This window comes from Passer domesticus, chromosome 14, assembly GCF_036417665.1.
Source record: "Passer domesticus isolate bPasDom1 chromosome 14, bPasDom1.hap1, whole genome shotgun sequence".
Taxonomy (NCBI): Eukaryota; Metazoa; Chordata; class Aves; order Passeriformes; family Passeridae; genus Passer; species Passer domesticus.
Genome location: NC_087487.1, coordinates 6,047,471 through 6,075,451, shown reverse-complemented (window position 1 = coordinate 6,075,451; position 27,981 = coordinate 6,047,471). Strand labels below are relative to the sequence as shown.

Here is a 27,981-nt window from a genome sequence, read left to right as displayed (position 1 = left end):
CCGGGCCTTGCCTCACCGCTCCGCGCCGGCGTCCCGTCCGGGCGCCCCGCGACGAGGCGCTCTCGGGGGCGAGAGGGCTGAGAGCCGCGCGGCCCCCGGCGCATGGGAGGCGGTGCGCCCTCGGCCGGGAATGCCGGAGCCCCGCAGGACCCGAGCAGGTTCCCGGCGGCTCCGGGGCTCAGCCACAGCCTCTCCCCTCGCTCCCGCCCGCGCAGGGGCCGCGCGCCGGCTGCTGCCACCTGCCGGCCGCGCTGCGCCGCGCAGCCCGCTGCCGCCTTCCCCCGCGGGCCGCACTCCAGCGGCGGAGTCCAGCGGGGAACCGGGGACAGGAGCTGAGGCGCGGGGGCACCGCACCGTCCAGCGCCGCCGCTGCACGGACCTGAGGGGGTAAGGCGGCGTATGGCAGGGAATGCGGGGGACCCAGCGGCGGGGCTGCCCCTCAGACCCGCTGGAGCGCAGGTGCCCACCGCGTCCAGCCCCGCGCCGTGCGGAGCCTGCGGCCAGCGCAGCGCTGCCCCGGGCTGGCCGCGCACCCTCCTCGGCAGGAGCGCCGAGCAAGGGAATGGTACACGGTACTCCAGCCGACTTCAGTCCTTCCAGCCCTCCGCTCTTGAGACGGGGGCACTGAGGGACCCCACACTGCTGCCCTCGGACACTACAAGAAAACGCGAGAGACAACTGTCATCTTCCTACTCACTGGCTGGGTGAAAGACCATCTGCTTCCAGAAAAATACTGACAACTGGACAGTAATATGTGTTCCTGACAGTATTTGCTTAAACGCCTGAGGTCTGAAACCGAGCCAGTAGCAGTGATACACTGGCGCTGTCAAAAACACACCACTGACAAGCAACTATGAGGAGGATCTTCTCTTGGTAACTTTTGAGTTAGCGTCTGAGGAAAAAGCCTGGAATTGTGTTTCTGTTCCTGCTTTATATTAACTGCACTGGACCTAATATCCCTAAGGGCATTTTCACTGAAAAGAGCAATAAAGTGTCCAGCATGAGCTCTAAACCTTAGAACCAGATAGTCACTGGCAACAGTTCATTGCAACATTTAGTTTAATGCTTTAAAAAACCCACAAAAATATTATTAGTATTGTGCTGGAGCTGGCCCAGCCAGGTGAATGTATTTATTTTAAAGCACAGCAAAACAGGTGTTTTTTTCTTGCCAGCATTTTGGGCTTCATTACACTTGAACCCAGACAAAAAGAGTAAAAGATGATGTGTTGACTGTGCTATTCATTGCACAAAAGCAACCTTCTCCATTCCCAAGTTCATGTATAGATCTAAGCTCTAAGCAAAAGATCTGCTGCAGAAAACTTACTTACTCCTGTGTCTTCAGCAGGCAATTGCCACAGCACTCCCGAGCAGTTTCAGAAGCCTTGTAAGCACCATGGCAGATCTTGGTTGCAAAAAGACAGCTGTGCACAGCTGTATGGTAACGATTTCTCACTTGCAAAGAAAAGCTGCATTATAATGCCAACAGAAGGGTAGCTATGCTACCTCCAAGAGGTCTCATTTGTAGGAAGCAAATGGGTATGGAAACAGCAGGTTTAATCCAGAAAGAATTCTGCCAGTGCCTCCTGAGTTATGAGGTCGTTTGTTATCAGGTAGAACTTCACCTGAGCTTCAGAACCTAGACTGAAGCCTGTTTGGCAGTGGTAGACAATCTCTCAAATGCTGTGCAGCTCTGACTATGATCTAATGAAGTACATAAATAAGTGACTAATTGCTAAGCCAGGTAGCATGTGAGCAAGACTAGCTCTGGCACGTTACAGTATTTTAGTTCTAACCTCTGCCCAGAGTACACATTCTACTTCACCTACTCTGCCAGTTGCATGACTACTGTTTGCTTCAGGGAGAGACTCAACTGCAGCCAGATGGACTAGAGACAGGAGCTCTTTTCAAGAGCAAAGACCCAAGTACTAAGGTATTAATGAATTAATTACAGCACTTACTTTACATGATGGCAATACTCTGCTTGAGACAGTTGCTAACTCCAGATATTGGAGAAAGATCACTTAATCTGTGCCAGTCTGAAACTTAGCTACCAAGTTTTATCACCCCTGGGGGAGGAAAACTTGTTTTAAATTAAGGGCAGCTGAACAGCACTAGCCTCCACTCTGGAGGTGCCAAAGGTTGTTCAGCTGGGCACAGCCAGCAACAGAAGGCTACATTAAAGCAGAGACCTCAAGGAGGCTTTTTGAAAATCCACTGTCAGCATTTTCCCTCCCTGTCTCCTTTGCTGCCTTTAATTTCCCTAACTTCCCTCTTGCTTGCTATTTGAGTTTTGGAGTGATTGCTCCCTCCCAAGAGCTGCAGGGCCCTGTCTGTCATCCCTGCATCTCCTCCTCCCCTTGCTGCTGCCGAACTGCTCAGAGCAGCGTGCATCGTGTTTTCCCAGCAGTGCAGGAGGAAGCTGTCCTGCTGCTGAGGGGGCGAGGAGCAATCCCTCCCACCCCTTATCTGTGCAGCAGACACTCAATTTGCTGTGAACAACGGCAGAGTTAGAGTCCCCTCCGTGCACTGCAATGTTATCTGAGGTCTTTCATGGTCTCACTTAACAAACGTGGCTATCTGATGGAATATATAATCAGGCTGTTGGCTGGTTTTTTCTAAGTGGATATCAAGGAGACTGTGAAATGGCATCATTCTTTTAAATAGAGAGCAAAATATAAATGCTTGAAAGAAAGCAGCATTCACTAGGAGATTAAATGTAATTGCAGTAACTCATAAAGGAAATGCTTGTTTAAAGTTTTAATTTGCTGGCAAAAGATGCTGCAGAAAACAATGTTTTTGAGGGAAGTATGAACTCATCAAGCCAAGAAAGATCTAAGTGTAGGACAGGAATCATAGAATCACCAAGGCTGGAAAATACCTCTAAGATCATCGACTCCCAGCTGTAAAGCCACCACTGCCAAGCCCACCACTGAACCCTGCATCAGAGTGCCACATCTACACATAACCACTGAGTTCACCCACTTGATCATCTCTTCAGCATGTGGTGATTCAGTCACACCTCATCATCTCGAGTCAGGGCAGGGATAGCCACCAGCCCCACTCACCCAGCAAGCTGCAAATATTCCCCTTTGAGATGCAAGGGGTACTGGGGTATTTTTACTTCCAAAGCTGAAGGACTTTCCTGCCCATGAGCCAGTTCTTTGGCCAGCTGCCTCAGTGAAAGAGGAGGAATCTATTTCAATTAGTTTCATTAAAATTCTTTGTGTTACAGCAGCTTGGGAACAAGACATTAGTGCTACTTCAAAAATTCAGACAAGGGTACAGCATAAAATCATAAGACTAACAACAGACGAGAGGTTAGAAGAGCGCTGTAGGACCAAAATGCTGTTTGCTGGTCACAAAGAATCATTTCACACTAACAGTGGGAATGAAAGTGTGTGAAAATCCCCATTGGGATAAGGAAAGAGAGAATCTGAGAAAGAACATTAGGTTGTGGTGGAGTAGGAAGCTAGTGTTTCCCTCCCTTGAATTGTTTCAGCCACTTATTATTTGTTTCAATACTTCTCTGTGAGCCACTAATTGTCGCAGTGGGATCTTTCTGCTTCATTTCCTTCTCTTTGTGAGAGCAGGCGTCAACACTGCAAAGAGTTAGAAATCTGCAGCCTGGTATACAGAAGACAATGTCCAATTTGCAACGTGTCCAGCATAGGTCAGTGGCATGGTTAAGCCTTGGAAAGTGCCTTTTATACAAGCATTAAAAATCTTGGGGAAAAAATATCACTATTGCAAAACCCAAAACCAAACACAAACAAAAGAAAGACGGTAGAGTTACAAGTTTTCTCTTCACCCTTTGATCTGTAACTCTAAGCAGGAGTAGAAATAGTACATGCCACCAAAGGAAATTAACAGTAGCTAACTCAGTTGCAGCTTAGGTATCCTGAGCAGCAGCAGTGTTTTGTAGTTTACACTCAAACTGTGTTCAGAAAAACCTGATTTATGTCTTCATGTCCTCCATGCCTTTCCCCAGTGCTAGATCAAGGGTTCCTGCCAGATCCTTGCCTGAGAACAGCAGAGATGCATAAAAGTTGTTGAATTAATAAGTCACATTACAGAAATGGGAGAACATGCCTCTTTTAAACTTGTACTTTGCATGCAAGGGCAAATTCCAGCAATGGCAGTTCCCTGGGACCTGCAGCTGCTCTGGTCTCTGGTACCACTGCCTCCTTCTTATGGAAAACCTCTGAACAGCACAGCAGGACAAGTTGACTTTCTGGCCAAACAAAAGAAGGACTTGCCCCTCCCTCCTCCACACCAAGTACTTCTCTTTGGTCACACTGAAGGACTCCTCCCTGCTCCAGATAAGCACCAGCCAGGTCATGTACAACTACACAGACCACATCCTTTGCTCAGCAGTTGTCTTTATGTGAGCATACTCTTTACTTTCTTCCATTGCCTTTTGCTAATCACCATCTTTAGTTCTTCAGAGCTAGTATTATGAAACATGTGTCAAATAACCTGTCCACACATGTTTTCTGCTTAAGCCTTCCTTTTAAAACACTGTCATAGCAGAAAATATGAGTGAAAGAGAAGATGATTACACAGATTTAGGTGAAGCAAAAATAGACATTTAGGAAAACATGAGGGTCATTCAACTGAGTGACTTTAGCTTGTGTTTCTTATCTTTACTATCTAATAGCAAGACTGGAGACCTACAGCACACACATCTTGTGCTGTTTTACATTTATTTTCCTTTGGTGTTTCTCAGCTGTATAATTTAAACCTTCTTTCTTTCACTATATCTGTAACTACAACACATTCTAATATTTACAAATGGAGAGTGACTTGGCACAATATTGGGTGCAGTCTGTCTGCCATCAGAGAGGCATTCTTCAAATGGACCTGCTCACTCCAAGAGCTGGGAGATCTGAACTGTTTGTTTAAAACCTAACTTCCTCTCAAAATAGCTAGGCACAGCTGTAGGTCTATTGAAAACTGTTAAACAACTGGATATTTAGACCAAAACATTGGTTAGAACCCTTTTAGAGAACAGAGATGCTGTGACAAGTAGGAGCAAAGGGTGCCCAAGGTGTTCAGATACAAGCAGCCAGAAAGCAAGGCACTGTGCTAGGCAGCAAGCCTTAATCCTGCCACACAAAAGAGGTAATCTAACTCTTGGAATTTAGAAATAATAATGGATTTCAGCATTGTTCATGGCTTAGAAACGCAGATGCTCAGTTACCAAGAAACTTTGCCTAAGGTATCTTTATTTCCTTTGGATGCAAAGAGATAATTAAAAAGACCTATGATAAAACTGTGAACATCCTACCTGACTAAGTATTCTAGCTGAAAAGCACCAGTGAGACAAAGAATGGGATATGCTGAAGAATAGTTACAAACACCCAATTCCCTTAAGATGCTCCTGCATCAGGGATTTATTGACAGGAAAGCATTGGTACCAGTTCTTGCAGTGCAAACACACAATGCTGCCTGCTGCCGTGGGCAGACGTGGCCAGAACCTTCCAGTAAGAAGCTCTAAGCCAGGACAACCACCTGCATTCAGCACCACCAAGATGGGGCAAGCACCCACATGCTGGCCCTCCTTGTTCTGCAGCTCCTCTCTCATCACAAATCTGTGCATTTGTCCCCATGCTGGGGCTCTGCAAACAAGCCTTCTGAGCAGTGTGAGAATAACAGGATGATACTGAGGAAATTGTTCTTGAGCATGAGCTTTGACCCTTCTGGGCAGTGAATATGAACCACATGGGCTGGACAAGTCCCGGGCACATTAGTTGCCTTTGTGAAGTTATTTGCTGATTCAGAGGTGTGAAACTCTAAAAAACACTGTGGAAGCAATGGCACTGCTTGTGGTACTGAAACAGCATGGATTCCTCCTGGGCTGTTACGACTTCATAAATATTGACTTTGGATAAACCTTCTAACAATATTCTGGTTGAGGTTTTTTTTCCTTCTTTTTCCTCCCAAGTGGGTTCCCAGAGTTAATTTACTTAAGGCAATGTACATGACACAAGAATAAGCCCTTTGAATAGTGATGCAATTGCTTGGTCATGAAATGAAAAAATCTGGATTTTGATTGATAGTTGAAATTCATGCTGTTTGTTTGATTTACTCCAGATTCTTTGTCACCTCGGTGCTATTCCTGCCAACACATGTCAGAACACAACTGATTATGAGCTGAAATACTGTTTTAAAGGGTTTTGTTTAATTTTAGACTTATCAGTTTTCCTTCCCCTTCCATAGGAGCAATCCGAATCTAGCTATGACATTTTTTTCTTCAGGAAATCTCAGCTACAACTAGCCTCATGCAATGCCTCTTTCTTTTCTCAGCTGCAGCATTATGAAAATTAAAACAGCATAATTTAGCTCCATAAAATCATTCCTCTGCAGTACCTTGGAAGTAAGTGTAATATACCTTAGTCAAGTACTATTGTTTTTCACTCTGTGGCATGATGACCACTGCTCTAGAACACTGCTGTACCAGTTGGCAGTCAGAACTGTCACCAAATGAGCACCAGCACACATTTCTCTCTCTGTCATGCACAGGAAAGCCCTGATCCAGTACGAAAGTGTCAGGATGCTACCTGTCAGTGAAGGTCAGTACATGGAGGAAGTGATTGTTTCCTTGCTTTGGAGACAAAATCAGACATTTCTTCCACTAGAAAAGCTCTTCAGTATTAAATATTCCTATGTGTTAGCCTGAATGAGGCCCAATTTTGTGTCTTTTATTCTTAACAGAACAGGTTGGGAGAAGAACCAAGAAAATAATGAGGGTAGACTGTAATTACATCTGAGACGACAGGAGCTAAAGTATGATTTAATGCACTTCGCTGTATTCACCCTTGGCAGTGGCAGGTAGAGCTTGGTAGACTCCAGCAATATTTCCAGGAATGCAAAGCAAGTATTAATATCTAAGTTTTATTCATTATTTCTTTCCCCTTTACTCCAGTGTGCACCACTGCCCCTATGTCAGGCACTCATGCACAGACTGAACTCACACATACTGCTTGGAATAGTGGTTGTTTCCAGACAGTTTTTCTCTTTAACATTACCTTCTTTCCTGATTTACTGATTCTTGGCTGAACTTAAAATTACCTGAAAACCATTGCCCCTGAGAAAATCTTTACTCAAGTACTTGCTGAAAGTGTAACCTGAAGAACAACATCCAGACTCTGTGCTGTGGCTCTGATCAGACACTTGAAAGCAAGTCATTGGCAGGAGCGCTCTATCAGCTTCTTGTCATGCTGTCTGCTGGCAACTTGATGTCAATAGCTTAACAGTTGTATCAGCAACTCAATCAGGATATTAATTTGAAGCAGAAGAGAGTTGTTTACCAAAAAAATAAAAAAGGCCTATAGATTATCTGAGTACTGAGATATGAGGTTTGCCTTTTTGCGCAGCAAACATGCCTAGATGCTTTTTCCCTGATTCATGGAAACAGTTGGACCACAGGAAACCTGTGTGCTGATCTGCAGGCAAATCTTGTGTCAAAACATTGAGAACATTTCCAATGCATGAGGAACAGCATGAAAAAAAATATTGTGGTGGCTCCCTCTCCTGCATCCCCTGGAAATTATTAGATCTGCATCATCTTTTACTCTCACTGGAGGATGTGAGCCCTACACAGTAAAGATTTCCATTCTGCACTGAAGAGAAGAAAAATACAATTGAACATCATGTACTGACTGAATTATTAGGTTATTAATGAGAGAAAAAGACAGGACAGTGGAAAATGGACATGTTCAATTCCCCATTCTGAAAAGAAGGGGTTTTTTAGGACGAGACATGCAGTATTTCAGGAGGAGTATGTACAAGTTAGCCTTTTACATAAATGGTCATAGCCAAGACTATCCAGCTGCTCTGTAACACATTTTGTACATCATGAAAAGTCATCTATGAGAACAATGTGAGCAGAATTTCAGCCTGTCTTCTATAGAAAGAAGTCATTCTGGGGCAAGAAACTAAGACATATTCTCCATAACTCAGGATCAATTCCCTCGTCTAATAAGCCTAGCCTAAGGTTTGTTCTTTAAAAGTTGATCAGCAGAGTAACTAGAAAAAAATCCTAACAGATTTGAATGTAATTTCTATGCTAGATATTCACACCATAAATTCAGCAATAGGTAATCTAACAACTACAAGATACACAATTTCTAACTGTCGAATATTCAACAGTTTAATTTGGTTTGATCGACCACAACTGCCAAAGGCTTACTGTACAAAACACACTCTTCCTTTTATTTCATTTTGGGCTCATAAAAAGCATTAAGATGTAGTGAATGTTTTAAATCCTGTCTTTCCCCCCTCTCTTTATTTATCCCTACTTACAGTTATAAAATAGACTGTCAGTATAGCCTTCTTCCTGTCTTCCTCCAAACACCTGACACAAGTAACAGGTATTTCATAGCAGGAAGAGCCTTTTCCCTGGCTTGAGCTGCATTAAGAGTCTTGGGTGGCACAGCCCATGCAGCTTTCCAGTGTTTCTCTCCCCAGGCTGTGCAGTGCCAGCTCTCTCCTGGCTGCTCCCTGGCCAGGCTGAGCACAAGGATGAGCTGTCAGCAGGAAGCCTGGCCCAGGCAGAGCTGGAATCCCCACTGCCAAAGGCTTAGCCCCAGTGACAATCCCTCCCACCAAACACTTGTGCTGCAGCTTCTCAGCTGCCTGTTCTCTACCTACCCTCTGAGGCAGCATATCTGGCCTCTCAAAAAAGCTGTTGCTTCTAAAACTTGAATAAAATTTAACTTATTTGTTACAATGAAATAAAGGGAGGAATAAAGTGGGTTGAGAGAAGAGGGAAGATGCTCTATTTAATTTAGAGATTAATATGAGGATAGTATTGTAAACTAGACTTCATATGTTGCCTTTCTTTGTGCATGATGTAAGCAGAGCTCAGTTCACTTCAGGCAGATGGTCCACAGGCTCCATGCACTTAAAGTGAGGGACAAGCACAAAAGGATGGAGAGGACCAGGGTTTTTGAAATATCCCAGTATAGACTTCCTCTAATGCACATACACACTGCATAGCAAGACACCCAAACTCTGCTTCCTGATCTACCTTCCCATAAAACAATCTACACAATATCAGCATTTGTCCAGCAGGACAATTAGACATGTAATGGTGTAATATAGATACCCAATCTGAGTTTCTGTGTGTATGTATTTATCACATTCTATAAAGAAGTAAATAGAAGTACAGTCATGGAAAGCACTTTTCTCATGGTGGAAAAGCAATCTAGAGACATTTAAAGAGTGCATGCAATGTCCTCACTATCTAAATATCTCTAATTCCTAAATTCTTTGAAGTAGGCACTGCTAATTTTTTTTTCATGAAAAATATTCCCTTATGCCTTTCAGCTGCACAGAGAAGAAGTGTTGAACAGATGTGTTTACAGGCACAAAAGAACAAAACTATAACATTATAGCTCTGTAGCAATTTTTCTTTCTGCAGTGTTTCTGGATATTCACTTTACAATTCCTGTAGTTTATTGCAGTTCTGTGGGGTTAATTAAAATCCTTCTACAAAATCAGATAAACAAGAGCAATGGGGGAGGGAAAGTGTGTATTTTATGTACTGTCTATTAATCTGTAATGACGCCTGCCCCATGTGTACAATCAAACATCTGGGGAAAGCCTGCACTTCAACCAGAACAATCACTACTCACATTCCAGCTTGAGTGGCTGCTTCTTTTCTTGAATTTTGTGTGTATGTATCCATGCACACATACATGCTTTCAGCACACGTTTCACAAATGTAAGAAAAAAGTGAGAATTTACGTGGCTTTTTATTAAGGTAAAAGCCCAAAACATTTTCAGGCCTTAAACTGTAAACAGATAACATCTTAAAACTTCTACTCTGAGATTTTATGGGAATGAAGAAGTAGCCTTTTTAGGTCATATGTAACAGCCATGTATTGATGTGAGAGCAATCAATATAATCAAATAAATCAATCTAGATAACATTTACCCTCTACATATGTATAGGATCTCTCAATATATGAGATGATCTAAGCTGGAATTAAATCAATGATGAAACACTGTGGCTTTCAGGCAGCTGCATCAGACCCTTACTCTGCAAGCAAGAAACAGCTTATATTCAACTCTTGAGGAGTCCTTTTATGCAGAAAGATGGGCTCGTGATTGTATAAGAGCTCCTATTCCCCAGGGCTCAAAAGAGCACAGTTTGTTTCCTGGTTCTAGTATCTCCACCTGTCAAGTCATTCATTTTGGTAACTAACCATTTCCCCTCCTGATGGAATCTGGAATTTTACTCTTCTCAGATAAGCTCTGAATGAAATTTCTTTAGTCACACCACCAGCCTTGCCTCGGGACCTTGAGAGCTGAAAGATAGCATTTTATGCCAATGTCACCACTGAGTTAAGAGAATCATACCAATAGGGAAGGCACTTGTACTCTTGTCTGAAGAAAAAGAATCTGCCCAGTTCTCCATACACCTTTAGGAGGCCAATGCAGAGAGCTATAGGGAATGCTGCCTGTTCTGGTTTTATCTGTCGTGTCTGAGCTGTATCCATGGATGGCAAGAGTTCTGCATCCATGGAACATCACTGAGCTGTGGTTAACACACAAGAGAGTAGAACTTCTTTACTGAAATAGCATGATGGGCACATCAGCTGTGCAGGCTAAGTGCACAGCTGAGGCTTCTGACACATCCTCAAGGTGAGCTGCAGAAGGAACTCTGAGTTAGCTACAAGGTTGTTTTTCTACCTGCACAAACTCACAATTCCCCAGTATGTGCAATGAGAATATGAAGCTGTTCAGCCAGGGCATTTGGGTTTGGATGAGACAATCCTCTGCATACTTGGAGATCTAGAGAATTTCCTGACAGATTATGAAATAATTAGTTGGCCAGAGATCTACTTCTGAGCCCATTCAGTAGGAAGACAAATTTTATTCCCTTACAATCTCTGACTAGAGCTGGACAGAAAATCTGGGGGTTTTAATCCCTAGGGCAAAGTTGATAGGCTTGACATAATGGTTTTTCCAAAGAAGTTTAAGTTACGGTGAAAAACTGTAAGTTTTCTGTTTGGTATTTTTTGCTATACTTTCCTGGTTTTCTCACTTTTGTCCTACTATTTCCTCTAAAAAGAAAGGAGTTGGGGGGAAAGGAGGTTGGGAAGGAAGAGAGAATGAAAGTGATCCTCTCCTTCTCTAGTCTTCATACATTTAATACAATCTATTTAACAGAAGATAGTGATTATTAAGAAAATATGTAAGTGCAAAGCCAGCCTTTTTCTAATTGCTAAGATAACCCAAACATAACCCAGAGGAGTATCAAGATTCAAACTGTGAAGTATAATTCATCAAAGTAATGAAATGCAAATAATCAGAGTTTTTAGAATTCCAAGATTACTGTTGGCACAAGGTAAAACCAAGCTCTAAAAGAACTCCTTCAGCAGCAGGCAGAAGAAAACTTATCACAAACTTTTGATAACCCAAAAAATAATGAGGCCTTTTGAACTTTGCTGACATGAGATAGAAATATCTGGAGGAAAAAAAGAAAAAGAAAAAAAAACCCCAAACCTAAACACACATGATTTAAAAACATTTCTGCTTGATAGTCACAGTAGAGTGATGTACATCATATGAAGGAGTTTAGTGCTCTTCATTTGCCAAGAAACCTCCAGCCTCCTCACTTATTCCACTGTGAAGATACAGGATAATCCAGTCAAGATCACCTGTGGAGCCTTGCACAGGGCAGAGCAAGATTAATGGTGATGTGCAGAAATCTTCCTGAGATATTGCTTAGCTGACTAGAAAACAAATACAACACAGAACTGAACCTGCTCTAACAGACCCTGCAGCAGCATAGATGTTCTCTGTATAACCTAGAAAAGCTTACAAAATACACACTCCTGACAAATTTACTGGCCCATACTTTATCAGACAAGATTTACAATATGTATTACTTAGAAGCTATGCCATTTCCCAAGGACAGCTTTTCACTCAAGGTCTGATGCTGTCTAAAAGCTTCTGCCAGCTCAGCTTGAACAACCACAAATCTGCTTGAAATAGCAGAAAAAAAATAGAAGGTTCTAGTTGAAAGCTTTCCAGAGTACCAACATCATCTGCCAGCTCTTGTTTAGTATTCCCCATTATTTACTCCTGTGATGCTTTTTCCTTTTTCACAATCTACTCTCTCACATAAGGGCAAATGCTCAAGCAAACATAAAATAGACACATATATACACATACATATACACAGAGCCTATTCCTAATCTTGTTGTTGCTGCAACCCTTGTAGATTTGGAAAAAGGAGCCCAGACATATTTCAATCACAAAAAGCTGATTAGATAAATTTGGCCTGATTTGTTGTTTATGTGATAAATTGTTCTAACAGTTTCACCTACAATGGCACACAGCCAGTACTGGCCCAGAGTGGATGTGAGCATCAGCTCTGGTTTGCCCACGCTCCCTCCTCAGTATTTATTCCAACAGTCATTCCTTCACTCTCCCTGTTCTTCCAGGACTGTGGATACTCAGTCACAGGATCATAAACACATAAACGTTTGAGGCTTTAATTTTTGCTCTTTTGCAGTGTCATTGTTGGTCTTTGTTTTGTTGTCAGTCCATACATTTCAGCACGTTTGTTTCTAACTCCCACCCATGGCTTGATGCCAGTGCATTGCTTTAGGAGTCAATAACTGCTCATTTACCCCTAAGGAAGGGTCACAGACATGTTCAACAATCAAGGGGGAAATAGCACCACTTATCCCCTCCTCACAATTGCCAGGACAGAGATGTGGAACTTGTTGTCAGGTCACAGTGTTCTAATAAGGCTTTCAAAACCAAACCTCTGCTCAGCACTGGCCAAGTAAACATCTGACCCATTTCTCCCATACTCTGACTTGTTATCAAAGTTATGATGTGTGAAGATAAAGCTGATCAAAAATTAGCATGGACTTTATGTTCAAGCCAGAAGCAATTTCACAGGTCCTGTAATAAAAAAATTATGCCCTACTCGTATGTAGGGCATAATATAATAAAAGCCACTGACAGAAAACACTGATGGAGATGAGCCATTCCTCTGCCCACCTGAATTGTTCCTATACTACATATTGGTAGTACATTTTAGCTTTTAAGTCTCAAGGAACAGGAGCAGTAGTAAAACTTTTGCCAGTAAAACTACCCTACTTTTTAGGCTGACTAAATCTTTTCCTTGTCTTCAACAGATATTAAATTCACTTCCAAATTATCCCCTTTCCTGGAACTGGCCTAGATGTCATTAATCTAAGGAGAGAATTTTGTCACAGCTGGACTTAGTAAGCATCAACTATGGACAGCAAAAAGAAGTAATTCCTAAAAGCTCATGTGCAGACATTCTGGCACCTAAATGCAGACTAAACTATTTCTATACTGTCTTTTCAATCTCACTATTTCTTATATTTTATTAAAATAGCTATAATTTTCTTAATCTCTTGATTTGTAGGACTACTTGTATCTCTAATGTCTTAGTTTGTGTCTATGTTATTAAGTTGCCCAATAATTCTACTTGAAAGAATAACCAAACCCACAGAGGCTATGAATCCTGTAATCACAGAACCAGAGAAAATGCTCATGCCAGGGACTCTAAGGACTTTTCTTCTGTCCCAGGATCAGATCTACCTGGCAATTGCCTGTTAGAGTACTACTTAAAAGCCCAAGTGACAGAGATATTACACAATTCCAAAGAAATAGTACATTATCCCTAACTAAGTATTAAGCAAAGCTAAGTAGAATCTACCTTACTGCCAGTCAAGCTCTTTAATTCTTTTCATAGCAAAACACACATTATTCTTCCTACTTTGCAGGGGTTTTCTAGCTATTAAGGAAGGAAATTTTGTACTCTCAGTCAGAGAATTTAGCTTTTAAAAGAGCACTGTCACTACTGGAAGATGAAAGGAACATATTTAGACCTTCTGGGAGCTCCAAAATACTGGTTTCTTTCCTAGCTTATTTGACACAGCTGTTTCCACAGCAAGCCTTGTGCAGTGACCAAGTACAAATGACATAATTCATCTTGACCATGCCAGAATTTCAGAAGTGAATCACTAGCCCTTTTCCTTCTATGCTATTTAGAAATTAATATCTTCTAGTTTGTTCTTAATTGGGGTTACTTGTGTACTGGTCCTTTGGCACAAGTCAGAAAAGCATATTGTATGACAGCACTTCAGGGTTCTGAGGAGCAGCTGGAACACCTACGAGCTGCAATTATATCTTCTTTCATTTCACTCCTACCCTTTTTCATTCTGGTCAATATAAGGATCAGGACAGAGAAATCAGGGATATCAGAGAACTTTGTGCTGGCCATCAGAGCACAAAAAAATAACTGTTTGGGGAAAGCATAAGTACAACAATGTATTTGTACACCCTGCAGTTGAAATTACATGTACATGAGTGAATCCCTCTAATTTTCCTATGTCATGATTTATGATACATGTCATCCTAAGAATGTTAATGATTTCAAGCCTTTCAAGAACCTAAACAACAAAGAATCATGACCCTGTCTGTTTGTAATTCAACCCAACAGATGACAGCTTCCTAACAATAAAATGCTCTCTCTGTAGCTATGAATACATACAGCAAACAGGGAGAAAAACTGTTCTCAAACCCTGCCCAGTGTTGAAACAAGCTAAAGCCACAGACAATATTCTGTAAGACCCAAAAACCAAATCACTGCCTTCCATTCCACTCTAACTAGAATAAATGTAGTGTTGTTGTCACAGAAACAATACAAGAATTAAAACCCAACTGCATCTCAAGAAATTGCAACAAAACACCCACATTGATCAGTAATGATAGCAACAGCACCAGGGAATCAATTTCAGTTGCCCTGAAATTACTGCAGAGCCAGCTTGCAAACCTTATTGTTAATCTTTTAAAAACTGAGCATCTATAACTTGCTGCCCTAAAATGTTGTGAAGCTTTAGTGTGTTAATAAGATGAATAGTGACCTGGAGTTTGAAAAAATAATTGCTCTGGGATTTCAAAGGAAAATACCTGCTTTTTAAAGTCAAACATTTTGATAATATGGTCTTTTATACTAACTGGCAGTATAATGAATGGGCTAGGAAATACCCCTAAATAAATGCTTGATATGTGCACTAAATTTGGGCAAGTTTGACCAAGTGTAACATTTGTATATAGCATTAATAGAAATACCAGCATGTTGCACTTCAAATGGGATTTTGAAATACAGGAATTGCTGTTGTAAATCAGGCTATTAGTCCAGCCAGATCTGCTATTATTTTTCCTCCTACTGTGACTAATACTTTGGAGAGGAGCACAAGAATCCAGAAGTTCTTTTGGCCTCACTGACAGTGACAGGTTTTACTATTCATTGCTTTATTGCTCTGGCAGAAAAAACAAAAAAAAAAATCCATTCTAAAAGCAATGCTTTCCAATCTACAAGAGTGCTCTTGCCTGTGTGTTATAGAAAAGGTGACAAGAAACACAGGTGGGCTATTTCAGAGCCCAGCAGTACAAACACACCAGTCAGGGCTTTTCTCCTCGACTGTCACACTCCTACTTCCCTCTCACCTGTGTCTTTCTGGGACTTGAGGTCACTTTGGTCCCTTTTCATTTCCTCATAATGCATGGCTGTGGCTGCAGCAAACTTAAAGCATTACAGGCTCTGGCTTACTTTCTGGCCCTTTCTTTAAACTCCTACACAGGTAGTTTGTTTCTCTGATTGCTACTTAATACTAAACAAGTAATTTCATTATTTTCATTGAGTCAACGATACTTCATCTTTTTCCTGTTTTACAGCCAATTGACAAAATTAGCTAAAATTATTCCTTCCACTGCACGTTATTGAGCATTTAACAATTGTTCCATGTGTTATCATGGTGCCTGTGACATCATTTTGTATGTGCAAGTCTTATGCAGTTTTCTCTGGTGCTGTACATTTCACAAAGCATTTTGAAACTTCTACACCAGCCCTCTGCCCCATTCCACTTTCTTCCTTGAGTTTCTTCAAATGTCAAATTTATCAGAGCCATCTACACTAATGCTGAGATAGTCCTTTAAACAGCAGTTTCAACTCACTGCCAGCTGGCTGCATCCTTTTCCCTAGAGGATCTTCATTCTGTTTCTCATACTATGCAGCATTTATGGAAAATATAATATGCTGTGCAATGGTTTGCATTCAAATTGCCAAAGTATAGCACCATTCCCCACAACTTAAAAACTCCGAGGAAGTTTGAATATGACCATTTTAACAGCTCAGAAAACTACACATAGTGATCTTTTATTCACACCCCTTCAGAATGTGTGAGGGTGTCTGCAGACTCCCAGAAAGCTCTGTGAGGGCAATCACTCCCTCTTGGCAGCTGCTTCATTGCTTTGTTATTAAACTGGACTCTGCATCAACACTTCTCATGCTCTGCTCCTATAACTTCAGACTTTTCTCTCTCTTTATCCTTGTTTACATCAGAGAAATTACTTACTGCTGGTTCGGATGGATGCGACTGCAAGCTAAGTGCAGCCTGTGCCAGATTGATGCCAGTTCCCAAAATGGTTCTGAACATTTTGTCCTTGTATATGCTGGCAGCAAACCCACATTCATCTGGGATTCTGCTGCAATACTGCTGACATTTAATATCAGCAAGAGATAATTTTCCTAGTATAAACATATATTTTTTTCTTGCCAGATATTAAACTTGTGTCATTCATAATACTAGCAAAAGCCACTTTGCCACAGAACCCATGGGAATGTTTTTGACTTGAACCCATTTTGCCTCCCACTGTTGAAAGGCTTGAAAAGAAGTCAATGAAATAGAAGGCCAAATTTCTCAATGGTTTAAATCTGTGCATTTCTCTTGATGGTGTTGGATAAGGCCATACGTGAGCATGGAACATTTTAAATTCACATTTCTCCTTTTCTTTTATTAATGCAATATGCTATGGTCCTCTTAATTCCAAAATTATACAAAAATTCCTTTGGGTTAGAAGTCAAAGCCCTATGAGTGTGCAAAACCTCTGAAAATGCACTTGGATGTAAAAGTCAATCCATGTTCACATTCTCAACCACAGAAATTTTCCAACAAAACCTCTACACTTCTAAGAGTTGTGTTGTGATTCTTTCAGCAGAACTGAAATCACTGCAGACAATGATTCTACAACTACAGCAATTATTAATTCCATCTCACTTGTCCTAGTAGATGCTAAACAGGTTGGAAAACTGAAATAAAAGCCTGGCTTCTTAGGTTCACAGCACTGATGCGGGGATAGTTTGAGCAGAATCAGGCAATAGCATGTGAAGATAAGGTTGTAATTTGTGTCTGAAATGAATGTGCTGCTGTGTCCCAAAACTCCCATAATTATGCTTCTCCTCCTCTGATATTTTAGCACAGCAGAAACATTGATTGGCATTTATCAAGAAATCACTGCTTTGCACCAGTCTGAAACCTAGGAGCAATCCTGAGTAATCAGTGGAAGGCCAGTATGCAGTAGCCAGGAAACCTGTCAAGCTTTGAGTTTCACCTGGCAATTCTCTTATAAACCTTCCTTTCTTTCTTTAGTACACTGCATTTTATTAGGAAAAACATGACAGATTAAAAAAAGAAACAAGTTAAAAAACCAAAACCAACACACAGTTAAAACATGCCAAGGAGAACAAAGAGATGTTAATTTCCTTACCCAAATTTGTCACAGCTCCTTGGCTATTTTCAACCACAAATAACAATAGTAAATAATCATGGTGAAATTAATGAAACTGAGTTAATGATGACTCATACATTTTCAAAATCCATTACTAATAGATAAGTAAGTGTTATTTCAGGGAAATACAGACAAAAAGATCATTTGTTTTAAGACAAAACTTAGAATTGCTTAAATACTTTAAAATTTTGAAAGTAATTTTTTTGTTAAAGAGGACTAATGAGAGGAACTATAAAACAGGACAATACTAATCTGGAAATCTAATTCTGTTCTGACTAACAGTGGAAAATAACAGATCTCAGGACTTCCCCTGGTGCAACACTTGTTCAAAGCCAGCTGACTGACACTAGACCAGGTTGCTCAGGGGCCTGTTCCTCAGGTGGCAGAAAACAACCAGTAGCTACCATTCAAGTGAGTCTTGGGAATGAGCTGAGTTCAAGGAAGTTCTTTCCAGCTTCATTAGCACACATGGATGACTGCTTCCCCAGAATGGGAAAACTACCATTACCTAGCTGATCTGGATTGGAAATACAATGAACTTTTAATATATATATATTATTCTAAAATTATTACCTTCTTCCAACAAAGTATCATCACATCCTTGGGAACTGCACCAACAATACCAAATATTGATATCTCTATAAAGGATCTGCAGGTATAATTCTACCTGAGAAGAGCCTGCTTTGATAAATATGAAGATTTGGTAATTATTAATAGAAGTGGCAAGTGTAAATATTAAAGTAGGTTAATGAGCCAAAATATTCAGCTCTCATCCAGTCTTGGACAGGTAATTAGTGTGTAATCCTAGTCAAGACATCAGAATACTTAATCAGAGAAATTCACTGATTTTGGAATGAAAAGTCTAAATACTGTGGAACTTCAGGTGTGGAACAACTGGCAATGGAGGAGACGGAAGCACAACTGATATTGCCTCACAGCCAAGCCCCAAATATGTCATTAACAGAGTTTCTGGAATGCCTCATACCAGTACCTGCAACACTCAAGAATGTTGGTATGTTCATAAGAGTTTGCTCCTGCCTACAGTCTCCACATGTTCACTTCAGTTATTCCTTTAAAACTGCTGGGAGACTATCAAGAATATCACAGATATTTAAAGAACAAGTTTCACCATTATGGATTTGGCTCTTAATCTCTAGGATACTTGACATGGGAGAAAAAAATTCTTTACCTTCATGTGGATCACTTTGAGGGGAATGCCAGAAAGAATTAAATAATTATTTTCATCTCTCTCCATTTCTTCTCTAAGGCTTGTCCAGTCTGATCCTGTCTAAGCAGCAATAGAAGTAGTTGCAAAAGGACTGTTGCTGTCATGAACAACTGTCACTATGCTTGAGAATAACAATAATACCTACTACCCAGTGCCAAGAAAAATGCTCTGTAAATCTTTAGCAGTTACCTGAACGATTGCTTGGCTCTAAGAACAATGTTTTGTTGAAAAAAGCCACTAAAATTTTAATTACACATTAGTCTCCCACATAATTTATTTTCCATTTCCTTGATTCTTACTGAGATTGGTGCTCTGAGTCATATTTCATCCACAAGTGTAGCATTTGGAGTAAGCAAGCCCTTCCAAGGGAGAGTTCCAAAAGCTTTCTGATGTTTTGGTCCTACGTGCTGTGCTCACAGGCTGCCTTTAGTGCTGCTCCCAGTGCTCTTGGACAGCTTCCTCCTGAACAGAATCAAGATTTTCAGAGTACCTGCCATTGCCCAGGCAGCAGATAGTGAAATCACACAGACGTGCCTGATGTTGGACAAAACGTTCCAAGTGTAACAAAAAACCCCAACCAGCATCTAGCATGCTTTTCATTCTGTTTCTTACTCCCTCCACCCTGCTAAATATCTCCGGTTTTATAAGATAGCAGAACTTATGGAAGGACATGGAAAAGACATTACTATACAGTACTAAACAGAGCAGTGTCCATGCACACGTATTTATGCTTTTAAAGAAAAAAGCTAAAAGAACACTTCGAGAGTTAAAAGGAAAACATTTCTAACTTCTTAAAAATAGATTCCTTTATACTCCACTTTTCTTCTTTCTCACCTTTCTTTCTTTTTTCACTTCATTAAAAGAAACCAAGCAAATCAAACCAAACCAAACAAACAAAAAACCCCAACCACAAAACCCTGAAGAACTCTCTGAAGAAGCAAACAGAACAAACTTTTTCTTGAAATCCTGCAAGGTAAGAGGAAGTGAATCTTTGTTCTTTGTAAGTGATAGCAATCACATGAGCACTTTTTGAAAGGGGAGGAAATAAATAAATAGGTTTATTTGGTATACATATTATATAGTGATTTTCATGTCCTGTAAGAGGGAAAAATGCAACATAGTGTCCCTGAAACCTTCTACTGCAGGGAAAAAGAGAACTAACAAACAGAATTTTAAAAATCTGTGGAACCAGCCTCAGAATTTCAAGACTCACTTTACCTTTTTTTTTTCTTTGCACTTCCAATACCCAGTCTTCCTGTCTTTGCAAAATAAAGGTAAGTCTGTTAGTTTTGGGACAAGACCCTTATGAAGATTACAGGTTCTCACACATACATTCACAGATGGGCTTTAGGTTTACTGTGATGCTACTTTACCTTTTCCTGATCTGGAACTGGCACAATTTACTCATTTACTAGTTGTCCAAATGGGACAATAAATCCTTCTCATTCATTTCTTGAAGTCTCCTGAGAAGCTCTATATAAGTATTTAACAGTTCTTGAAATTTTGCTTGGGAACTTTTCAGGTAGAGGCTCTGGAATGAAGAATTTGGAAACAGTTGAAAATCAACAGTAAACTCAAGGGAACCCTGCTAAGCAAATCATGCTCAAGACAAAAGCTGCAGTCCTGCCTTTTCCATCCAGTTGCCAGGCTCAAACAACCATTACAGGAGAACTGCAGTTTTTAGGTTATCAACTTAAGCTTTTTTTCTGTCCTCATCAGTTATTCCACTGAAGATGTAACTTCAAATCTGGTTGTGGATTAAAAAAAAAAAAAAGAGAGAGTTATCACATGGAGGTAAAAAGAGATGGCGAACAGAATGGTTTATAATCCAGTGAAAGAACTGTAAAATGGTGCAAGTCTGCACATCAGAGTCCTCCTACTTGCCTGAAAGAAAATGGCAATGGCTTCCAAGTGACGTGTCACAGTTGTTTGCTTGCCTATTGTGTGGTCTAAGGTCCCATAGCAAAACTAGTTTTGCTCTGTCTTTCACTAGGTTTTCTGAGTTTGTTCCAGTGTCCTACATGGCCTATATGTCTGTTTAATAACCCTGTCCCGGGTTATAAACTCTGCAACTGCTTGGCCCCTGGTTCTAAACAAAACAAATCATTTTCTCAAGCACTGTCAGTAAATTTAAGGAAACAAACTGCTCTCCAATCCCACCAAAGAAGAGAATATTCTGTCTCTTGTGGTTTCAAATCTAAAAGGAGTAGAATAAATCTGCATCATCCATGTTTATCATGTATATTAAAAAGTGATTCTGCTTTGGTTTTTTTGTTGTTGTTTCTTCTTATTCTTGCAAAGACAAGTCTGCACGTAGGATTGGTTTTGGGTTTTAATAAAGTACTTAACAGCCATTCTACAGTTGAAATGTCTTTGCTGAATGTCAAGCTCTGCTTTGGGTAATCAGCTTTATGGAACACATACCTGATGTGTGCATACAACACAGAAGTGCCCTCACCTGCTGAATGCCCCCATCTTTCCTGTTGCTATCCCTTTTATTAAGGGATATCAACAGGAAAGAACTTTTCCAGCGTAGAAAAGTTGTATACAGTAAAAAAATGAACAATTGCAGTGAGCTATCCAGTGAGTCATTAACTAAATTAAGCCAAAGAATCAACTGCAGCACAGGACCCAAACAAAGGCAAGTGGATGTAATTTTTTCCCTCCTCACATTTCACATCCACAGATTCATACATATAATGGTCCTGTTTGATCAGGTTCAAGACAGTTTATTAAAGCAAAAAGGATTGCAAGTGATAGACACCAGAGTGAAAAAAACCCAATCCCACCAACCAGTCCAGAATTCAGGACTCCTGGAAGAAGTGTCTCATTTCAGACTTGGAAGTGTTTTAGTGCTTTTCTGTTTAATGTTAGAGTAGGAATGTAGATGAAGTGTGACAGGTTTTCTACCTACAGGATAAAATATACCTCAGAGATACTAGAAATCTAAAATCCCCACTCTTTGTTTCCTATACTGATGAAGTTTAGTGTTGAACTTCTTTATAACACCAACAACCAGAAACAATTCCCAAATGCCACTAGCCTGAGCCATCAACATAACATGCCTCCCACCACACATCAAGCTCTGCTGTCTCTAGTATTTTCATCCTTTTTAAAGAATTAAATACTTAATATACACAACTGGACAACTCTGCTAAATATCTGAGCTAACCTTCAGTAGAGGTAAAGGCAGTAGTTCACACGTCCTGCTATTGTTACAAGCTCTGTGCAAACTTCTGGCTGCATCACCTACATCCAACTTCACATACTTGAGGTTTTCTTTGATACTAAAACAGCTATGGTCTAATTTTCTTTAAAGAAAGAATATCAAAGCTGAGACTGAGGGGAACATAGAAATCTCAAAGATTTATGTTGAAACCTCCTGGCCCTTTTCAATTCCAGATATAGATCAAGCAAATGAGACACAGACAGAAAGGAGCTCTCTGCAGCATTGTGCTTAGATTCTCGTGAAAGCAAGACATATTTTTAGCACTTGCACCTCCACTAATAATAAAAACAGAGCACTAGCAGTGTTGTATTTTTATCACACAGTGTCCAAAAAGGCCTGGATGTTGCTGCAGAGTCAGCCAAATTTCAGCAATGCTAAAACCAGCTGCATTCTCCAGCTGTACAGTTTTAAGGACAAAGTTATGGAGTATCAAACCCAGCAGCAATATGCTCTAAGTAACTGCATGTTATCCCACATGAAGATTGCCTCATTTTGGTCATTGATTTTAGTTGCAGTTCCAGAGAGAAAGAGTTCAAACAGACCTCAATGCAAATGAAGCAGCATTTAAATACTTATTTAGTGTAGAAACTTCTGAAAGTCTTGAGACAAAACCCCTCTACTATATTGCAAGGACAAGCCCCCACTTCGGGGGAAAATATAGCTTCTTTACCAGCTTGGTTAAACAAGACTGAAGATTTTTGTCTCTGTATCAAGACTGTTGGCCAGACCACACTGAAATGCAGTACGAGTAGTTGATGAGAATACAAAGAAATCAATCACAAAATTTAGAAAAAAAAGAGGCCAGAAAAATGTATTAACCTGTTTGATCTACAGCCTAAAGCTCAAGTCCTGCCAGAGAAAATACCTTTTTATTTTTAATATTTGGAAGAGGCATAGTGGAGTAACAGCAATATTTTCTATAAAGTAAATGGTCTGTTTAAGAAACATTAAGGCCAGTTTGAAGATTCTTTGCCTGTTTGTCCCTGATTTTCCAAGCCGCCACATCAGTCTTTTCAGATAGGATGCCTTTGATTTGCACGGGTTTGGCTTAAGGTCAGCAATGTAACAATCCTGAAATAACAGACCATCCTCTGAAATACCATGCATGAGGAAGACCCAGAGCAAAGCTGGCAGATTACAGAATCATCTCTTAGTCAACATTAAGAGATGAGTAGTCCTGTTCTGTCCCTAGACCCTAATACAAGCCAGCTCCAACCATCAGACTTTTCCCACCAAAGAGGAATAGGTGTCTCAGCTGGACTCTTCCCTGCTACATGTGAGGAAGGGAAGAGAGGAGCAGATTTACCTGTGCATGGCATTTACCCATAGAGTCTTTGCTGCTCCTATCTGCAGAGCACCAAGGAAAGATGTCTGTTAACAGCCAGCTGCTGCCATTCACAACTTCTCAGCCACTTGCACTGCTTTTCAAATTAGGGCTGGGGGGACTCTATCCAGCTATGCCACCTTTTATCTCTGCAGAAAAGATCTGCCAGCTTTCCAGCAAAAGCAGGAGATGGGAACAAGCTGCTGTCCCAACAGAACAATTGGTCTAGCCTGAATTTCTCTTGAGCTTATCCACTCCAACACAGAACAGAACTATGAAAGTGCTTTTCAATAAATTAAAAGTTTTAAAAGCAGTGAGAAAATAACTCCTCTAGAAAACAAAGATAATGAGTGCCACAGACTTGCATGAAAGTTTGAACAGTTACTGATTTTCAGAAGAGGCAGTGCTGGGAATGTCTGAGAATATCTCTGGTGGAGGACCAGGAAAGAGACCTCACACTGCAAGGATTATCAGCACTGTTCATAAAGGATCTGCAAAGGGCCTACCCTTTTTAAACTGAGACAGGTATTCATACGATACAGCTATTCTGTGTCCTTTTATACAGTGATCACCAGGCACTCCTAAAGTAAATAAAGGAGTACCAAATATTCAATAGTGATGTAAATCCCTGAGCTGACACAGGCCAGAGGCATCCTCTTTTAAGACAGCCTGCAGAAAACTGCCTTCTGGAATGCACTGGGAGAGCAACCAAAGAGAACAGTTAAAGAATGTTATGAGAAAAAGACAAATGTTCACTGAGGTTGGGGTGCACATATTTCTCACTCAAAATTACAGAGACCTGCCAAGCTCTACAGACTTGAAATCAAAGTTGCAATCCTGGCTCCCAGCTCACTCATGCTTGTGTCTGGCTCTCCTTCACTCCATGCAGCACTGTAGGCCTCCCTCCACTCCACAGCACTGTGCACCAGAGTCTGCTGGTTTGACAAATTCCCCTTGTTCTAGAGAAGCCCTTCAACAAAGCTTATTTCTGAATTTCAGACTGCCATTACAGTCCCCCCCGTCATTGCCCAAACTCCTCTGCTCTTGCCACCCACCCATTCTTCCTGCCCTTCCCAACAGTCTCAGAGAGGTAAAAATAGGAAGACCAAAATTATAAATTTTGAGCTAGTTTGCTCATCTCCATTGCAGTCACAAAAATAACCAGTTCCTTCCCCTTCGTATGATAAGAATGTATCTAAATTTCTAAAAGAAGCTGCAAGAATCCATGACCTTTCCAAGCTCATTCTAGGAAAGAAATAATACAATTTGCTACCAATGCAGGCAACAATTTCTCAGATCTGAAAGTAGATGCAAATTTTCCAAGAATCACGAATTTTCCAAGAATCATTTCCAGGAGATCACTCTGGAGTTTGCCCTTGCCAAAATCTTGATCCCAGTATCACAACTCCTGCCAAGAACGTGTTGTACCACTAAGCTCTGATTGTCTCTGATGTGGAGACTGATGTCATCACACAATGCCTGAACAAAGGAAAGTCCACCAGCCTCTGACATCATATTGCTTTATGCAATATGTTAATCCAGAATTAAAGCAAGAGAAACATTTAAGTCGTCAAGTTAATCTCTAGAACATTCTGTAAATACTTCTGAAAAAATGCACTTCATGAAAGAAGTAGTCTTGAGCACATCACAAAACTGCCTTTTGAACAATAAAGGAAATAAACCTTTGAAAGCTTTCTCCAAAAGAGATGAAAACATTTAATCCAAAATTTCAAAATAAGTTTTGAGGTGCTAAAGACAATTTTCAAGAACCTACCTAAAGTTTTGCAAGATTTTTCGCTGTACTGTAAACTGTCATTTTAAAAAATAACATGCTGCAAAACCAAAAGCCAAACTTGGCAATCTTGTAGATTTCTAAATGTTTCTGATTAGAAATCATTAAATTGATAATATTCTGAAACAAATGTGTATGAAAAAAATTAAGAGTATGAGACTCCTCTAAATCAACAAATATTTCAAAGAGATATTAAATATTTAGCACATAGGCTCACACAAAAATATCTACTTTCAGTGCATTTTATCTATTACAAATTCCACACATGCTATAGATGTAATGAGCAATAAAAAAGACTCCAAAACAGCAGCCTGATTTCTCCCTAGGACATAAGACAAACAAGTTTAAAAAATGAAAGAAAATAAACATGACCTGTGACTGTTACAGGTGAATGTGCTGGTTAATGAAGTCTGTGTTAGTGGCAGACAAGTCAGGGATTCTCTCATCTGCTGGCTCAATTGAAATGAGAGCAATAAAAAATTCTTTTAAAAGAGCCAGAAAAAAAAAAATCCCACTGAATTTCAATTCCATGTGCTGGAATTATTTTTCTCCAGACTGACAGGTGCCTGTACCTCCAGCACTCCTTTGAACCTCTCCACAAAACACAGCCATGCCACTTCAGCTCTACACCAGTAACTAATGCCACTTGAGCAACAGCCTCCCCCTGGCTCTTCCCCACTGCAGAGGCTGGCAAAAGGAAAAGCTGCCTGTGCCTGCCTCCTGTGGGCCAAACACCGAGGCCACAAGCAATGGTGACAGCGTTTTCCTTAAATAACAACAGAATACACTGCAGCCTGGAAACAAAGGGTGGGTAAAGTGAGAGGCTCTTAAGTGGCGTATGGGAGGGGAAAGTAAGTATTTGGCTTCTCATAGCAGTTCTCACACCTCTAAAAATACACAAGACTGCTCACTCTGTGGAGCTGCCCAACACTTAATACACAGTACAGATGAGATAAACAGCACCTGGCTGCCCTAACACCTTTGTCAGCTCATTACCAGCTATCTAATGCAACCAAGTGTTTTTCTTTCACTTTTGCTTCTGTTAAAATGTAGGTCATGAGGGGATGATCCTCTTTGAGGCATGGCTTTTTATCTTAGAGTCTCCTCTGAATACCAGTTTGAAGGAATTTGACCAGTGTAGTTTATAAGAAGGAGACTCTGGAATAAAACCAGAGCTAGTCAGTAGTAAAGGTCCACAGATGTCTTACACTAAATATTCTTAACATGAGAATCTTTACAACTGACACTCATCTGCTCCACAGAAAGACATCAAACACATCCATAGACCACATACTGAAATGCACATTATCAAAAAGCTGTTTTTTCTCTGCAACATGACAAAGTTTGTTGATGGAAGGTGTGAAAATGTCAAAAATTACTAATCTTAGCTTAATTGCAACATATGTTGACCGTAGTTAGAAATTGCCCTGAGCACACCTCCATCTATTAAAGTACTTTCCTGACACAGACTGTAGTTAATCCCTGACTGAGCTACAGCCAGCATCATCAAACAAGGGCAAAAGTTCAGTACCAACAAAGAAGAAAGAGCAAATAATACAATTTTCTCAGACCACCTGTGGTTTCTTTTTAATTTCTTCTTCTCTTCTTCAATGACACACACATTCATGCAATTTAAAAAACAATCTTAACAACAAAGCTAAAGCATCCTTCACATCTCTGAAGTAATCTTCCTTCTAAATAAATCTGAAAACACTGAGGATGACACTCTGTAGAATGTTTCAGAAGAATCTGCTCAACAACTTGAACACCCATATTATCTGCAAATGACCTACTTTCTTCACAGTTGCCCAGCACGTAACAATCTCTGTACAAGAGACAGCAGCTGCCTTGCAACCAGTGAGCTCAGCACCAGAGAAATGGCTGTCTAACAAATGAGATATCTTGGTTATTTTGACATGTTTAACACATGTATTTCTGGCTTGTCACCAAAAACATTTAACATATTTTGCAACACTTTACTACTCACAGACATATGCTATTGCACTGTTTTGAGTGAAAAAGCAGTTATCTACTGCCTAACAATGTCTACTCCAGTCTCCCACCCTATCCACATGGCACTCTCCCCTTTTGGCAATAAATGCATTCAAATCAGCAAAAGAGAGAACCTGTGTGCCAGCTCTCAAGGTCTCTTCAAATGTGACAAAAGGATTTACTGGTCTAGATTTCACTGAAGTCCAGCATGACTTGAGGCACGCAGTTCTCATTTTGGAAGTCTAGAACGCTCAGATTTTACCCCCCAGTCCAACTAGAACGTGTTTGTTCATGTTTAAGTGGGCTGCTTCTGTGGGCTCTGACTGGCTTAGGAGAATATTCTGGTTTGAATCACAAGAGAGGGAAGCACACAACACCTGGGAAGGATGGAGCTTGTCAGTACAAAGCCAGGCTTTTGCAGACATCAGTATCTGGAAGACTATCTGCACAACTTTAACAGGGGAAGAAAAAAAAGAAATAACAACTCCACTTCATTGAAAATATGGAAATATAAAATAAATCAGATGTTTTACACTGTAGAAGTGTCTATTTTCCTCCAGGCAGTACAGAATCTAAATGAGTTTCTAATTTAGATGAGATTCTAATCTGAGACCCAAGACACAACTGTCATCACCATATATATAAAATATCTCACTCAAATCACTGAGAATCTTGCAACAACTTCAACAGCATCAAGGTTTTAGCTCACATAGGCTATCTAGTTTGGATTTTCTTGTTTTGATTATGCATCCTAACAAAGAGCATAAAACAATGCAAATACCTTT

General features: G+C 40.5%; 1 protein-coding gene across 3 annotated transcripts in view; it reads right to left on the bottom strand.

Annotated features, from left to right (window-relative positions):
- The window catches only part of THSD4 (thrombospondin type 1 domain containing 4), a 272,344-nt gene that overhangs the window by 238,747 nt on the left and 5,616 nt on the right, over nucleotides 1-27,981 (bottom strand). Inside the window, exon 1 of one of the 3 annotated variants that reach the window (XM_064389268.1) lies at nucleotides 17-216. The exons of the other annotated variants lie outside the window; for them this stretch is intronic. The gene's annotated coding sequence lies outside the window, so the exon portion shown is untranslated. Of the gene's footprint in view, nucleotides 1-16; nucleotides 217-27,981 lie in introns of those variants that run through there. 3 annotated transcript variants of the gene reach the window in all.